The sequence below is a fragment of the Cyprinus carpio genome, chromosome B14 (genome assembly GCF_018340385.1).
Source record: "Cyprinus carpio isolate SPL01 chromosome B14, ASM1834038v1, whole genome shotgun sequence".
In the NCBI taxonomy this organism is placed as follows: Eukaryota; Metazoa; Chordata; class Actinopteri; order Cypriniformes; family Cyprinidae; genus Cyprinus; species Cyprinus carpio.
The window spans coordinates 19,962,030-19,979,190 of record NC_056610.1 but is presented as its reverse complement, the minus strand read 5'-3'; the positions used below and the strand labels follow the sequence as shown (position 1 = coordinate 19,979,190).

The 17,161-nt window shown below is 39.1% G+C and overlaps 1 long non-coding RNA gene across 4 annotated transcripts in view; it reads left to right on the top strand.

Annotated features, from left to right (window-relative positions):
* LOC109078413 overlaps positions 1–16,823 on the top strand; it is a 72,679-nt gene extending 55,856 nt beyond the window's left edge. For 2 of the 4 annotated variants that reach the window (XR_006156457.1, XR_006156459.1), the window contains one exon: positions 14,216–16,823. This is a non-coding gene — a long non-coding RNA (uncharacterized LOC109078413). Of the gene's footprint in view, positions 1–2,797; positions 13,697–14,215 lie in introns of all 4 variants that reach the window. The other 2 variants (XR_006156461.1, XR_006156458.1) reach the window with 2 other exon arrangements.
* Positions 16,824–17,161: the final 338 nt, after the last annotated feature.

The following is a 17,161-nucleotide window of genomic DNA, read 5'->3' as shown; positions in this document are numbered from 1 at the left end:
TTTGCCAATAGTAGAAAAATGGCATTTCTTCATCAATATCTGGATGAGCACACACTATAGCTGATTTTTAATATGGTTATTTTACTGTGAATGAGATGATACCTCGCTGTCTCTCTTTAATTTTTGTTAGCGAGTGTTTTCTGCCTAGCAACAAGGATGTATGGCGAAGGTTAGTTTGCATTTTTGTCTAAATTATGTGTCAATTTATAACAAATTCAACTTTTTTTATGCATTTACACACTTAATCTATGCTTTATTTATACAGATAGTGTATCATAGACTTTTTCGCCATTGCATCCTCAAAGTGTGACCAGGACTATATGATCTCAGTGTCTGCTGCGTTCCACCTGCTCAAAATGACACATCTAGCAGGAGCAGTGTGAAGTTGCGTCAGCTTGGTGAGGGGGTGGTGGCTGTGCAGGCCGATGGGGTGTGATTTTAATTGGATTCCTGCCTTTTCCAGTCGTCCCCAGGTCAAGCCAGTGGTGTCGGTGCTCCCTGACTTGGACTTCTTTTCATCCCAACCCCCTCCTGTATACAGCAGCCCACTTTTCCACTCTCTCATCTGCTGCTCTGCCTGTGCTCCTGGCTACCCTCTTCTCCCATGACTCCTTTATACCGGCCCCTTAATCTGTGCAGTAGTGTGGTCCTGTGGCAGGTGGGTGCCACAGTGTTTCATGAACCTCAAATCACAAAACTCACCATATTTGATCTTCTGTCCTTCAGATCGTTTACAGAGCTGCCATCGTCCACTCATGCTCACCGCCTTTTTCGGCCATCCTGTGTTTTCTTCTTAGTCTTGCTTTCATTTATCTCTTTCCAAACCGGGTGTGTTAGGCTTTGAGGGTTTTGGCATGCACACACACACACACACACACACACACACACACACACACACACACACACACACACACACACACACACACACACACACACACACACACGCACACGCTCTTCCTGCTTACCCAGTGTGTAATGAATGTGATGCTACAGACACAGGCAAATTGATTTTAGAGGTGAGGCTGTAATGAGGCTATCAAAAACATGAAACGTGAGAGTCGTACAAGACACAGAACTCAGAGATAGTGTCGTGTTTGCAGTTGTCAAGCTTCCTGTGAATCTCTGCGACATAATTCGTCTCATTTGTTTCATTTAGACATGCTTAAGTGCTAACTTGACAATTACCGCGTGTTACGAAAATACTTTAAAGGGTTAGTTCACCCAAAAATGACAATTCTGTCATCATGGACTTGTGTCCTCATGTCATTCCAAGCTGGTCTTTCATTTGTGGAACACAAAAGAAGATAGTTTAAACAATGTTTCCTCTTTTTTTTCATTTATTGAAAGTCAGTGACTTTAAAACACTGAACACCATTGACTTTCATTACATGGACAGAAAAAGACTAAGAAATTTTCATTTTTGGGTGAACTTTTATTTTAATTGTGGAAGAATCCTTATGTAAAATATGGTAAATTTTAATACATTTTTGCATAAAAAAAAAATCACATTTAAGCTTTTAGATTTGCACCACTAGCGGTGCAGTCTGTTGATAGGTTGATTTTCTTTCCATCTTCATCCGCAGTGCAGTATTCTGGAGTCGGTGGTGGTGGTGCCAGCCCCCTGTGTAGCTCAGCTGGTACCACAGCTTATTAAATAGCCATCTATTCACTTGCCGGACATTCCGTTCTCTTGTCAAACCTCAGCAAGTCCACTAAAATGAGGCTAGTGCGGGGCTTTTGCTATGGGGCTTTTCCATTCAGCACAGCTGCGGTTTGGGAGTGGGAGGAAACTCCGCCCAGCCCAGTATCTGATGCATTTCTCTCTTTTGATGCATTTTTAGGATTGCAATTCACCCCAATGGACATTTCTTTAACAAGTCTTTTTGCACCCTCTTTTTCATCCATTATCCATGCCTTACATAAGACATATCTCTGATGATGGCGACTTAGGGCAGCGGGGAAGACAGTAAAGGTCTTCGATCAGCCAATCGGCTTGCAGGTGTGGCTTGCGTTGGGTTATCTCGTTCGTGGCAGTATGCAATAGTAGCTCATGTGTCAGCTGATGTGGTCACAGCGACCTGTTAGTTCCAGTTGGAGATGAATAAAGAGAACAATTCTCTTATCATTAGTTGCTAAATCCACTTTAGCAACTGTTGTGGATGTGCCCCTTTTGAAAGGGGGCGACTTTGAGGATGGCCCTGACTCTGAGCACAAGTGCTATGCTTTCAGAAGGGTGACCATGGCCATCACCCAATTCCTCTGATCTTGCTTCCAGATCCTTTTCGGTAAAGATCAACTTGGAGAGCACGTACTGTGTCCTCCACGTCTTGGCAAGGGCATTTTTGGCAGCCTTCATGTATGTGAGAGGCCAGCTGAACATGCTTAAAAAGACACACTGGAGCTTATTTATCCACTCTTGCAGTGTCATAGCCTTAACAAAAAGAGTTTTTATTTCCATTACATTTTTAAAATCCAATTTTTTATTTTTTTTTTACTACTTCCACCCGCAGTACAGAATCCATCTTGAACGCTTGCAAAAAGTGGCTTTGATCTGAACTGTTTGAGCAGCAGCTTCCTTTGGACTTAAGAGACCCACGGACCTAGAATGAACGTTGTCTTTTTGGTTCCCTCAGCACCATCATTTTTCATTAGTGGACTATCTCAAAATATCGCATTTGAATTTTTAATGAAAAGTATTTGTCTTTTATAGTGTGCTTTTGAATCTGGAATCACATTGATCAGGGTCCAGGATGTTTCAAAGTAGTGTGTAATAGTGGGTGTTTAATTTCATCTGTAGACGGATGCATCACAAGAGGTCTGTGTAATCAATTCTGTGAACTCAACATCTAAAGGAGAGATGGGCCTTCTGATCACTTCCCCAACTGAAGTTCAGCCATCCTCTGAGCCTGCAACTATCAACGCTTTCAAACTTGCACAAGAACTGAACCGAGGTATACCTGACACAGCTTCCATTACTATATGTATTTTTAGCTGATGTGTATGTCACATGTAAGTATGCTTGGGCCTGTGGGCCAGGTAAAGAGAAACGAGCGTGTGCACGTCTTTAAGTTGATCTCACTGTTAACCTCACAGCATTACACCAGCACCTTGAGGCCATAGTGAACAGTGATGGATGGTGGAGTGGATAAAGCAGGCTCAGGGGGCCAACCGGGGCTCAGCATTTCTCCCCAAGCTATTTCAATTACAGATTGAGCAAGCATACTCTCTGTGATGATATGTAGCTTAAAGGCCGTGACATTAATGGTTGGGACAAATCGGATTTGGTTTGGTGCTGACCTGTCACTCTAGGGCGTAGAACTAGATGGAAGAGTGAGGCGGTAAAAAAAAAAAGCTTTACTTTAACCTACCTCTGCTACAAAATATGCTTGGTACAATAACACCACTAAGGAAGCTATAGATATTGTAAACCAAAATGTTTGACTGATCAGTCTTTTTAGACTGTGTAACATGCATTTAGCTCACCAAAACATATAAATATGTGTGTCATTTTAATTCCTCATTAGCTGAGTCTAGTGCCTGGATCAGTATTGGCTTTGCAGGACTCGTGTCTTTGATTTTAGTGTTGGTCAGATGTTTTTCCCTTTTCAACATGCACAAATAGCTTGACAACTTTATGTATGAAGGTCATTCTGCACCATGTCTTGAATCATGGACTATTTTAAAACAAATGTAGAGTTACTATAATTCACTGGATAAAGCTAAATAAATCCTGGTTTAGATGTATTGATTGGCTTGGGGAACAAAAAATCTGTGCACGTGAAAGGATCGAATGTACTTCTTAGAATCTTTAGCCCTACATTAGAGAGGAATAGAAACAAGGTAATTAACACATCCATCACTGGCTTATCCTCCGTATCTCCTGCATTAGCATAAACGTGCATTACAGCTGTTGTAAATGTAACAATTCATTTTTACACCAGTTACGTAAGTGTAAGTTATGTAATTTCATTTTATATCTGAAGGGGTTCAACATATTTTCAGTCTGCTAAAAGAATAAAAAAGTCATATGTCATGAAAATGAATGCCGTGATGTGGAGGCAGCACAAATCCCCTTTGGCTTGTTAGATATCAGGTCACTGCAGTCTCACATTGAGATTGGTGGAGCAGTTTCTGGAGGGAGGGGCCCAGAGTGAATAAAGGTGGGCTTTGGTGAACCTTTACCCCTGTGAGTATTTAAGTGCTGCATGATTTTTGCTGCATGGCTTTTATCGCTACAATTACTGCTTGTTAGGACTCCATACTCACCGCCTTAGCAACTCCAGTGAGTTAAAGGTCAAGAGATATTTTAAGCCAATTTAACTATTAACCATGTAGCCATTATGTAAAATCTAAATACGTTTTATATATCCATAAAATGTGCATATACATGTTCCAACCAGATATCATTTTCATGATGATCTTTCTGATTTAAATAACCAGTGATTTTGGATACTAAGTATATTGATGAACTCCATAATAGGTTTGTTTATAATTTTACTCTGCCTTCTGAACAAGTCAGTGGCATTTTTGTTTACAATGCCTAATAAGACAAATAAGAGCTGGATATAATTAGGCCTGCTTGTGCAGGGCCATATTCCCTTTCAATCAGTTGAAACTAACTCTGTTAATTAATCTTCAGAGCAGTTATTTTCCCCAAATAATTTCCTTAATAGCAACTGGGTTCCTTAGATCTTTACTCAGCACTGCATATTTTCTCTTTATTTTTATTTCCCGTTTTGTTTGTTTTTCCCCCCTCTCTGAAATCCTAGTGGCCCACATATTAGATCTACGATGTGAAATACACATTTTCTTTTCTTGGTTTTTTTTTTTTTTTTTAGGAAGGCTGCAACACATACAGTACTAGAGACTATTATTAGGTTCACAGTTGCTTTTCTTTTAGACCTGGCCTGTGTATTTCCCAAATGAAAACATTAGCCTCTCATTTTGCTTATCTCATATTTTATCACCGATAGGCCTAGATGCCCTTGGTATGCTGATAACAAAACAAGAGAAAGTGATGATCCATGATGTATGCATGGAGATCTCATTGTGAAATCATGCATTTATAAATGACTTTTTAAGAGAAACAGAATTTGATTTATGCTAAATGCCATTTACCATTTTGCATCCTAAAAAAACATCCTCTCTGAATCTACCACCTGCTGGTAGGGAGGATCTGGTTGGGAGCTTTATGCTGTCCTTCAGGTTTCTCATACATGTCAACTAGTCCTCTAAGCCATGTGAGGAACCTTGTACCTTATAGCTGATTGGAATCAATTACCAAAGTAACAAGACGCTGAATGTGCAATAAACATATTATTCTGTGTTGATTAGAAGGCAAGAGTGTATGATGAGTTATCAAAATGCAATACTATTTGGATTAAATTTCTGCCTTTAATTGGGTAGATGAAAGAAGCAGTTAGTTGAGCTCAATTCAAGAATGTTTCTTTATTTCATATGTGAAACCTTCATTCCATAATGTTTAAGGAAAAATGTATGTCTCTAATATGCTTTGATAGTTTTTTCTTTACACTCATTGAAATGTAATTATATTTATTTATATGTACTTTACTCTCTTTCGATCTTGAATTTCTTGTTGTGTATTTGTACGCAAATGTCAATGAAAATATAATGTTGTACTGTTGGAATTAGGATAAAGCAGTTAAGAATAAACATGACCACTTTCCCTAGAAGCACATCACCTAAATAAATTTACACACACACATGAAGGTTTGAAATTAAGCAAACGTCATTATAAATGACGATAAACTGTAATTTTGTGATGTGGAGATGTGGAAAAAATATTAAATATGCTGTAAAAATAAACATTAAAATTGTTTATTAACCAGTATATTCCAGTCTAGGTTTTGGTTGTTTATTCAGAAATGATACTTCATACTCTGCAAGTTCTGCATACTCTTTATTAAAAGTGTACGCACAAAACTAAAACTAAACTAACTAAAACTAAAATATATTTATATGCTAAAACTTGCTAAATATGTTTTACAAAAAAGAAAAAAAAAACTGGCTAAGATATTGTATAAAAGGATTTTGATTACAGACAGGAAAATGTGGTATGAAGTTATAAATTCGAAGTGGACATTTAACACATTACAGTTAACCATATACACACAGAGACATTCAGAGCTGAATGATATTTTAAATGTAAACTTGTAGAGATGTAGGCCCCCTGTTGGCCCCCCACTTAAATGCCTCTATACTGTCCTCTCAACTTGCTTTACTCCAAGCTGAGAGAGAGACAGCTAAACTTAGTTAAGTGGATACATTTACTGAGGGAAGTGCACTTTGATGTGGGTCAATTGGCAAATGAACAGTGTCAAATGATATCATGACAGGGATGCAAGGTGTGATAGCTTTAAAGACGATTCAGTGAGGACAGTGACCTGTAATTCTATCGTGATATCAACCTTTGCTTCACTCTGCAGTCTATTTCAGAGTCAAATGGCATGTTTCTGTAGTTTGCACACAAACTTCATTTGCTATTGACATAGCTTTGAGATGAAAGCAAACCTGACTCGAGCTCTATTGATTGTTTTGCTGTGTTTTATATCTTTCATGCATTTTCATACAGGCCTCATCTTTTATAAGTATTGACTAATTATTGGATTGCCCTGCTTACACAGGTCATACATATCAATTCTTGAAGACCAAACTTTTGTACATGGAAAACTTGTTGCTTTAGCTAGTATTGTTACCTCCCCATCCCAACTTGAATGTGTCCAGTGTTTTGTGCTTTCACTACAAAAGAATGCTAAATCTTCCATACATGTTTATGAACTTTTCGGCCATTGTGGTGACTCCTCTATTTATTTAATACAATTGTGCTGTGAACAGAAGAAAAAATAAACAGACTGACTAAACATACTAGTCGTAGTCTTTTTGCGAGTGAAAACTCTGTGTACAGACACAAAAGGGGGACGTTTTCACCGCCGGAAAGTAAATTCTTTTGAAGTGGAACTAATCATCTGAGGGATGGTTCTCGTTGTCCTAACAACGCAGCTGAATTGGAATGAGCCTCCCTTTTTGTTGTATATATGTTTTCTTTCTTTCATTCAAAACTGATGATGATAGTAGTTTCACGCCCTGTCCACCCACATTGTCGGCCTGAACCAATTTTTTTTTTAGATAAGTCCTTACATAGAGACGCGTAGCCTACACACGGCGGGTGACTCTCCGGCTGTGACGTCAGCCGCACTCTTGTGTCTACAAAGCTTTACGCCTCTTAGTACCCTTATATTAAGAAGAAAACAATCTCTCACATCAGAACTGATTGGATGTCAAATGACCGAAAAAACGTAGGCTACTTACTTCTACATATAACCTACCTACTTTTTATTTTTCGCAAAAATCGTTAGTTAGCGAACTTTGTTGTTATATTTTGCTCTCTATATCATTCACGCAGTGAGAGTTATCGCCATCGTGAAGTTGTTCAATAAAACATCAACGTAAACACACGACGTTTATTTTTCTGCGTTCATATAGCTAGCCCACAGGTCATACAGGCTCCAATGATTAACCCACGACGGTGCCCTGAAGCCTCAATGACCTTTCAGTCAAGAATCCCATCTCTTAATTACCATTACTAAATCTTTCTCTCTTCCACCACCTTTTGCCTCGCAACGTTATAAACGTTTGAGCTTTTATGGAATTCCGAAGAACCGAAACATTTTATTGTCACCACGGGGTTCAGGGTTCAGACAGCGGTCACATGCTTGAAAAAATAAACCAGTTGTGCTCGGTACCAAAGAAAAAACACTAAAGTTTCTCTCTCTCTCTCTCTCTCTCTCTCTCTCTCTCTCTCTCTCTCTCTCTCTCTCTCTCTCTAATTATTACTAATTAAACAGCACTTCGTCTTTAAATTACACGCACTTGAGTTCTTTCAGTTTAATCAGTTTATCATACGGCCCGTCACGTATGTAGCCTAATGGAAGGGTCTGCTGGTGACCTGTTGTAAAAACGCCTATTTTTTTTACTGATTAAGCCGAATAATTGTTTAGTTGATATAATATAAATTATATTGAGTCTAATTAATATAGGCCTAGTCTGTGAGGGAACGTCTGGTTTTCTGTAAAAAGGTGTTTTTTTGGCATGTCTTATCTGGGTAGTTGCATATAAAATCAAACTATCTAGCCTATTTGAAAGAAGAAGAAAACAAAACCAATTAACATTAGCTTTGAGTTCAAATTGATATAGTAGCTACATTTACATGGATTTTATATATATTTTCCCCTCTTGCGAGACCATTTAAAAAAATAAATGAATATGAGCCAAATTAATCTACATAATAATTAGAAAATAATTAGCAAATTAATTCTAAAATAGTTTTAGAGTGTAGCATGCCAAGTTCTCGAATGTATTCAGTAAACAACCCCTTGAATAGAATTGTTCGATTTACAGAAATTTTTGCTCTCAATTTGTTATTCTGAATGATTTATTGTAGGCTATTGTTACCAGGGTACCAGTGCTTTCTGAACTCTTTTGGCGGGTATTCCAGGTGAGTGATGTTGCTGTTGAGAGGTGGCACTAGAAACCCTTAAAGTATACAACAGATGATGTCACACTGGGGAGGATCCAGACTAAAGTGCGTGAAGCAGAACAGGCTCTATCCTGTTGAGACTAAACGCTGCGTAGAAAGAGACAGCCATGAAAAGACGCTGAGAAAAAAAGTAGCCTAGTAAACAAACGGAGCATAGCTTTTGCTTTTCAGTAAGATGTTCTCCACTGAGACTTCAGCGCCGGTGGCAACAGCATACACGTCGGACAACAGTTGCAGCATATTAAACAACTTCTGCAGTTCACAAACAAATGTTCTGGACTTTGAAAGCTTAGATGATCTGAAATCGGTACACATATAGGCCTACTCATACGCTCATTAAATTGGTTTATGTTGTAAAATCAAAGATCAACCGAAATCTCTCAGATCAAAACCTTACACCGTTACATAAACGTTAGAAACAATTATTTAAAACAAGAGTGGACGGCTCTCGGTAATCGCGTGATGTTTGCCTGGACAGAATAAAATCCCTTGGCGTGAAAGTATTTTTGTCATCTTTGCACGCCATGCGGTAACTGGTTGTCATTGTCGCTGCGGCAGACGGAGAGCCGGGAGAGAACACTCGGCCTGTGCCAGTTGGCTCAAGCTCTTGAAAACAAGAGGCAGACGCTGCACGATTCTAATCTTAATCGTTCCAGACATGAAGGTCACTCTCGGCTGGACTCTCATGGCGCTCACACTGTTGTTTCTTCCATTAAGTAAAACGTCGATTCTGCAACCTTAATAGATGTGAACAATAACAGATAAAACTGCAAGCAGCAATAATCGGGGTCCAAGTGTAATAATCCCTTTAGCCCTTAATCATTTATTGTCTAAAATAATAAAACTGTTCTGTTTTATGTACTATATTTAGCCTATATTTGCATTGCATCAAAATGTAATTGTTTCACTGTTATGTCGCCACCTTCTGTCCAAGCGCGACGAAATATATTCTTTTTTTTAAACCCCTTATTGGGTTGCTGAAACCTGATTGGCTGATGGCGACCATTTAAAAATATGCAAATTACCGTGCATGGTTACTGTAAAGCTGATTGAAACAATGTGTTTTGTAAAGGCCATACAAAAAAGAAAAAGGATTTTCAGTATTTTAACGCCACTAACTGAGCCATCTAAATTTATGATGTTTCCTCATGGTGGCGCTCTACATAGTCTATATGTAGCAAATTTAATCAAACTTATTTATTAAACCCATAGTTTATAGCCTTTTTAGTAAAATAACCCCAGCATTACTCATTGGCTGCAGATTTGGTTAAAATTTTCAAGGTGAAAATAAATGGGGGTATTAGGGATCTGGAGTGCATGAGCCAAGGAAATTATAATTATGATTATGATTAATCTGTGGTTATGAAACACTCATTTCACATGGTTCATGAAACATAGCTAAAAAAGTGCATATGCATATATTACATATGGTCCAATTGGCATGCTACATTTTGGGCATTTGCTCGATATTTCACATTTCTCCAATTTATGATTTTGGACTTTTTTCCCAATTTAATTTAATTTTTATTTTTTTACTTTTTTGGACTTAAATTTTTAATTCGGAACTAGCTCCTTGGATCCCTAAATATGGCTTCAGAACATCTTTATGGGAATTGATATTGATAAAATGCTATGTGTGTGTGTGTTATTATTGTTATTATTGTACCTTACAGCATAAAGCAAGCCATCAGTATTAATATGGGTGACTTATAGTGAGCAAAGTAAGTTCAAGTTCAGTTGGGGTGGGGCGTGATGTTGTGCAAGAGGATTGGTGAGCTGTGTCCCAAGTACACTGCCTCACTCAAGGGCATGGATGTGGTCCAGAGACAGAATAGAATTCCTTCCCGCTTGTGCGAATCTGGGCTCAGCACACTCATATATTGTATTCAAGTTAAGTAACTGCAAGGATTTAGACGCATACGCTTACTTGGCTATTTATTCACGAGCCAATCTAGTTATTTCAATGGGCCTTGAGCACTTAGCGTGCCACGCTCAAGATGGTGTCAGACTGAACCTGCACAACTTTAATTACTCCACGTACAGTAAATATAAAAGGAGTTTATGATCACCACACTGCAGTTCACATTTTCCTTTATCAGATATGACACACATTTCTAAATTAGCAGTCTTGATAATACCCAGGGCCTATTACCAGCAGCTCTTGCTCAGCACATTCTGACATTTATTTGAGTGTTAGACTAATAATGGCTAATGAGCTCCCAGTAACACGCACTCAAGACACCCATTAATGGAATTGTTGCTTAAGTGGAGGAAATATACATACTCTGATGATTAATCTCTCCCTCTCGCTCTTGCTCTCTCTCTCTTGCACACAAAAGCCCACACAGAACTATAGTGTACGCTCTGTAGGTATTACTGTATATTGTAGCTCAGGACAGCTTACGGACATATGGAAAAGAAGGCAAAACTGTACTGTCAAGTGTCACTTTTCTTTTCTTATAAAAATGTGGGGGGAGAGAAAATGGCTGCTCTTCTTATGATCAATACACGTTATTTAGTTAAATCTGTATTTATTGTGCTTGTTGAATGGTTTAGTAAACTGCAATGCTCAGTCTCAAACATGACAGTCTTAAAATATATATTTGAAATGTTTTTGATCCTGTAGCTTTCTGAAAACACTTTTGGCTGTCTTGGAGTCTCCTAGCAACAGCAAACAAAGGCAAGGCACATTTCAAGTTTCCCGCGGTGCGGCCAGTCCAGCGCTGTCTTTGATCTTGACTGGGAAAATAGCTGAGTGGGCACTACTGGCATTTTCCTTTCATTTCCCCCTCCTCCTATCGCCCTCCCTGTTCCCAAAGCCCTCGAAATACCCCAATTTTCATCTGCCCCGGAAAGCTAGCACCCCTTTTAATCGCTCATGTCCAAGCGTTTCATTGAATCAGCACATTGTTTTTTGGTCAGGTTTGACAATATGCTTTAAAAAGTGTTAGCTTGAGTGAAGTGCACAAAGAAATGATTTTATTGCTTTGGATACACAGGATGGTATATTTTACCCTACAACTAAACATGGTGTTATTGGGGTTACTTGCAAGCGTATCGTCTCCTTTTATCCTGTTTTTCTACCTCATTTCTCTGTCTTAGTCAGTTTGATTTGCGCAAATCTCCTCATTTTGCTTTTTTCCTTATCCTTCTCTGACACATTAAGCTTTGTATTTTTTGATAGAGCTAGGACTGCTTATCTCCTAAGAAACTTGGGACGCCCGCAGCTCGCTAGACAAATAATAGAGCTGCAGTGGATTTTCAGGGTCATGGGGCACCCACAGAGCTGTCTTATTTAGAATTTTACATAAAGTGAAATGTGTATTGAAAACATTTTTGAAGTTAATACTCACAGAGAAATAATGCTTTGCTGGTATGTCCTGTGGTGTGAAAAAAATAGTGTGTTTTGACAACATAAGTAAACAAAAGTAGGGATATCATGAACAATATCTGTAGGCTATAGAATATTATAACATCCCACAGAGTTAAGTTTACAAGGAAAATATAAACAAGGGAATCACAATATACGGGACGAAGATGAAAAAATCAAAACAAACTCTTCATTGTTTTGGTATAATTTGCTGTAACCGATGTTCGTATTTATGACAGACACAGTCATTTAGGTTGCTTTAATGTCGCTCTTGGTCTTTGTGGTTAGTGCGATGCCTGAATCTGTTACTGTTTATTGTCTGAAAATAAAATTTTTCTTTTTAGGTCTTTGTTTTTGACAAAGCCATACGGACTTGATAAACCCTTTGCATTTGAACGAGTCACATTTCTCATTCTCTTAGTGAATGGTACTGTTTTTTATTTTCTTCTCATGTTGTTTGAGGTGACATGCTTTGGGGTTGTGCGAGGCCATCCTGAGTCCTATAATTTTTCAGAAACAAATATATGAGAGGTCATTTGCAGTGTTTTATGTACGTGATTAGTGTACATGAAATTTTAGGAAAGGGAAAACAATTATGATACAGAAGGCATGGGGGTGGGAAGACTTTCATGAGTTCCCTAATTGGGGTTCAAAGTGGGATTAAATATGACCATTTTTGTCCCTATGCCACACATTATATTTATATAACTGTGAAGTCTGTTCAGGGACCCAACTATTTTAACCATGAAGTGTGTCATTTGCCAGGGGAAGCAAACGTGAGACAGAATTCCCACCCCCAATCCGTCTGTAAGCATCTTGTTTCCAAGAGGCAAGGTGGGAACATTTAGTATTGTCAACCAGCAGTTGAGTCCTATTGGAAGAATGACCCTATACTCCAGGGCGTTGTCCATGCCGAAAAGCGCTAGTAGGCTAATCGGTTGCACCACCTTCTTGACATGGCTTTTCAACGGCCTCGTTTTCTTATCATTTAAAATTTCTGCCTGCAATTCTTAGCAGCTAAATAAGCCTGATTATCCTCAGTGATTAAGACATCCTCTGTCAGAACAGCATGCAGTGCTGTAGCATCCCAGAGCCTTTCTATTCTGCTAAGGCAGAGGTTTGATTTTGGGTGGTTAATGATTTTAGCTGTGGATGTTAAAAAAAAATGCAATATATGCCTGTTAACAGCTAAAATTTCTTAATGATCTCCTCAGGCTTACATTCTCCTCATAAACTACCATTCAGGTTTTCCTTGGTCTATACAACTATTTCCTAAAGGGAAAGCATCCTCAGAAAAAAAAAAGATTCTAACAACAACAACACTGGAACCTCCAAGTGTGGTCAGGTCTTGTTTATGTAGTGAAACCCCATCATCCTCACTCACGAATGCTTTGAAGAGCTTGTGAGGTCAGGTTTTAAATTATGGCGTGTTCTCACACAGCGTCCTCGCTCTCCACTAGTGCAAATCCATTTGCCACACAATGCATTTCAAATCAAAGCTGCATCACCATAAGACGCCTTAGGAGACATTAAGCCATACTATGTTACTTTCATGTACGATAGCATGGCTCCTGTATGCTTTGAAGTGCTCTCTTTTTTAATGCCTTATTAATAATACCACACAGGCTACCTCTGACTCTTTGGATGCTGTTTTCTCTCACTCTCTTCTCTGTCTTTAATGCAGGTCTTTAGGGCTGTGTTTATGGCCTGGTGATTAGAGGGTATATAGACTACTAGATGAGGGGGCAAATAGGGGCTCAAGAATGCAGGTGACATGTCTTGCTCGCATGCTCGCATTTTTGAAATCTGATTTTTCCCAATGTTATAGCAGCACCAGAGGGAATGGTATGATTTTACACCCTGTTCAGAATATGTGCTTATATGAACTGATGTGTGTGTGTGTGTAAACATAGATGTAGCAAACATCGCATGGAGTGATATATTTGCATGCATTTTTATTTTTTTTCCTCTAAAGTTTGTTTTAGTTTAGATTAGCAAACATCGCATGGTTGTCTCTATAAAAGCCTAAAAAGATGAGTGTCTTTTTCTTTTGAGCATTTTTTTCCTCTAAAGTTTGTTTTAGTTTAGATAACTATTTTGTCTCTATATAAGCCAAAAAGATTTTTCAAAAAAAAAAAAAACACTATGGAAGTCAATGGCTACTGATTAATTGCCTAAAGTTCATTGACATATTTAATACCTGTGTAAATTAAGTATAACATAAAATTGCAGAGAAGCAGCACTAGTTGCAGTAGAAATTAATCACTTTACCCTTCTTGATCTGCCAGCTCTTCCGTGTCCGTCTGCCATGAGGCAGGCGTTCCAGTTTGGCTGCTGAAAGCTGGCCTCGCTGAACCACGGGGTCAACGCACCTCCAGCGCTACTCCAGCTTGTGCTTCATCCTCTACCGCACCGGGGGCACCTGGCACCCCTCCCTACCATGGCAGGCCAGATCAATGGTAAGATCCATTCGAGCAGGATGACCGGAGGTCGGCATCAAAGGCCCCCTGCTTGTCTCGCTGCCACCTGGAGCTCAGCGAGGGTCATGGGCCGCCTGGGCCACCACTGCCTCCTCTTCCTTTCAGCTGGCTGGGTATGCAGACTGGGACCCGGTCAGGGTATGAGCTGGCTCTGCCCTGGCCCAGCCACCCACATGGGGAGAGGGCCAGAGGTCAAGACCATCAGAGCACTTTGCTTCATCTGATGAGAGGATCTGGTCTGGTTTTAATGAGGCAACACTGATTCCACATCCATTACGCATGTGAGCAGTCCTAATGTGTGGATTGTACTAGATGTAATGCTGTGATTTTCCTTCCAGTCACTGGATGCAGAGAAAGCCTCTTAGCTGTTTATGGGTATATTTTAATACCAAAAGTAAAGTCTTGTTTCAAATGCATGTTACATATTAACTTTTTCACTTTAAAGGGGTCTCTTAAGTGGTGTAAAATGCAGTAATTCCTCAAATAATGAGAATAAAATTGATAGTTCACTCGAATATTTTAATTCTCTTATTATTATTATAATGAGTTTCTTTCTACTGCTGAACACAAAAGGAGATATTTAGAATTTTTAATGTCATAAAAGTCAATGGCATCCAAAAACAATTGAAACATTCTTCAAAATACCTTCTTTTTTTTGTTCAGCCGAAGAAAGTCTTACAGTTTTGGAACACGATGGGAGAATTGTCATTTTTTGGGTGAACTATCCCTTTTATTCAAATGACTATAATTCTGTGAGTTTTTAAAAATGATTAATTTCAGCAGACAGTAGATGGCCAATTATTGTGGAACATATATTTATTCATACAACGTTTCCCATATGAACACTGTGGCTCCCTTCAGCAAAATGTTGGTCATATGGTGAAAGAACAGGCAATTATTTTCATGCAGCTGTCAATACTCTGAACAGGCTAATACAGTCTAATTAAATGTCATTTCTTGGGCCACTAATGAAAATGAACAACTCAGAGGGGTTTTTAATATCGCTGTGAAGCGCTTCAACTGCCGGAGCCCTGCAGTCGATGACTTGATCCTTCTATGTCCCTTACTTGTGTGATGAGGGATGAAAGGGGACGCAATGAGAGACACAGAGAGAAAGAGAGAAAAAAAGGCAAGTTTGGCAAGTAGAGGAGTGAAGGGGGAGACAGATGGCGTGAAGTCTGCATCTCTTTGGCGTTGGGCTCATGGCGCTAAAATCCTCCCTCTCACACATTCCAACAAATCCAACCAGGAGGCTCAGGAGTATGTTCCACTGCTCTCGAAATGAAGCATCTGACCAGGATAGAGCCACGCGCACACACACACTTTCTCACTGTCTCTCTCCCTCTTTCACACACGCGCACACATACATTCACACACTGTCAGTCACCCGTAACCTATCCAGAAGTTTACATTTTTATTAGTATGTCACCCGTTCCGGAGTTTATTGGCTTGTTAAAATAGGACGCTTTGGGAGTTGGGGAAGAGAGAACATGGGGCCATGACTGGAAATATTGCAGTGGAGAAAAGGAGACCAAGTGCCATTCAAGTGTAAAATCTCATTGAGTAAACATGGGGCCAAGGCATGGAAACAAAGTGCGTGCAATCCATTCGCAGCAGAAGAAATGAGCTTTGCAGTTAGTCATGCTAGTCACCACATTAGCCTGTGCTCCTGATAAGTTTCCTGCCAGTCAGGCCTGCCAGTTTGGACCGAAGTTGTACGTCTTTTTAATTGGCACTTCTAAAATAAAAGTATATAAAGTTGATCTGCTTGGCATATACAGTAAAATCTATGCATCCCGTGTGATCTCTCAGTCAACCGAACTTCTGTTCTGTGCCTCAATGTGGTTTTATGAAGCAGCGAAGCTTTATTTTAACCGATTGCTATATTTTATTTGTCATTTAGCTGAAATGTACCGCTAATAGTTGTTGACATATAAAACGACCATGTGTTCCTCCTGTCAGCCAGATGCAAAAGGCACAGATGGGCTTCTTTTTTTCCAAATGGAGCTCTTGATAGCAGACAATTAATGTGCCTTTGATTGCGCTCTACAGTACTCTCCCATTGATTCTGGAAAATGTATTCATTGAAGGCATATGATCAGCTACGGATGAATCTTGTCAGATGTGCCAAATCACAAATGAAACGCTTTAGTGCCTCTCCCTCCAACCTCCAGGGCTAAGAGCTCTTGCATGACACGCACTCACACATACGCGCACACCACTCTCTTCCTCTCTCGCTGCTTCTCTATCTCTGTCGCTCACGCTCTAGATGGATGGCTGAGTTCTGCCTTCTGTTTGCGCTGCCATACTAATGAATGAGTCAGCTGGGAATATGTAATACTGTGAAAAGGTCACCGGAGGCATGTGTATCACATTACTGTTAATGATAATAAAAAGAACAATCTGTGCAAATCCATCTTTGAAGTCATTTTTTATTCCTTCCTACTGTGAGTGATTTTATCTGTCATTACTCTTTCCCTTTCTGTTGTGGATATGCAGGGAAAATGTACTGTAAAATGATCACAGGATTTATCTCTCACTGAATCTGTTTCACTGATCCACAGTTACCGGCCAAGCATTGTACAAGGATCATCGCCTTCGAAGCAACATTATGCAAAAAAAAAAAAAAAAAAAAAAAAAAAAAAAAAATATATATATATATATATATATATATATATATATATATATATTATAAATAATTTACTCATCCTCATGTTATTCCAAACCTGTATGACTTCTGCAAAATATTTGATG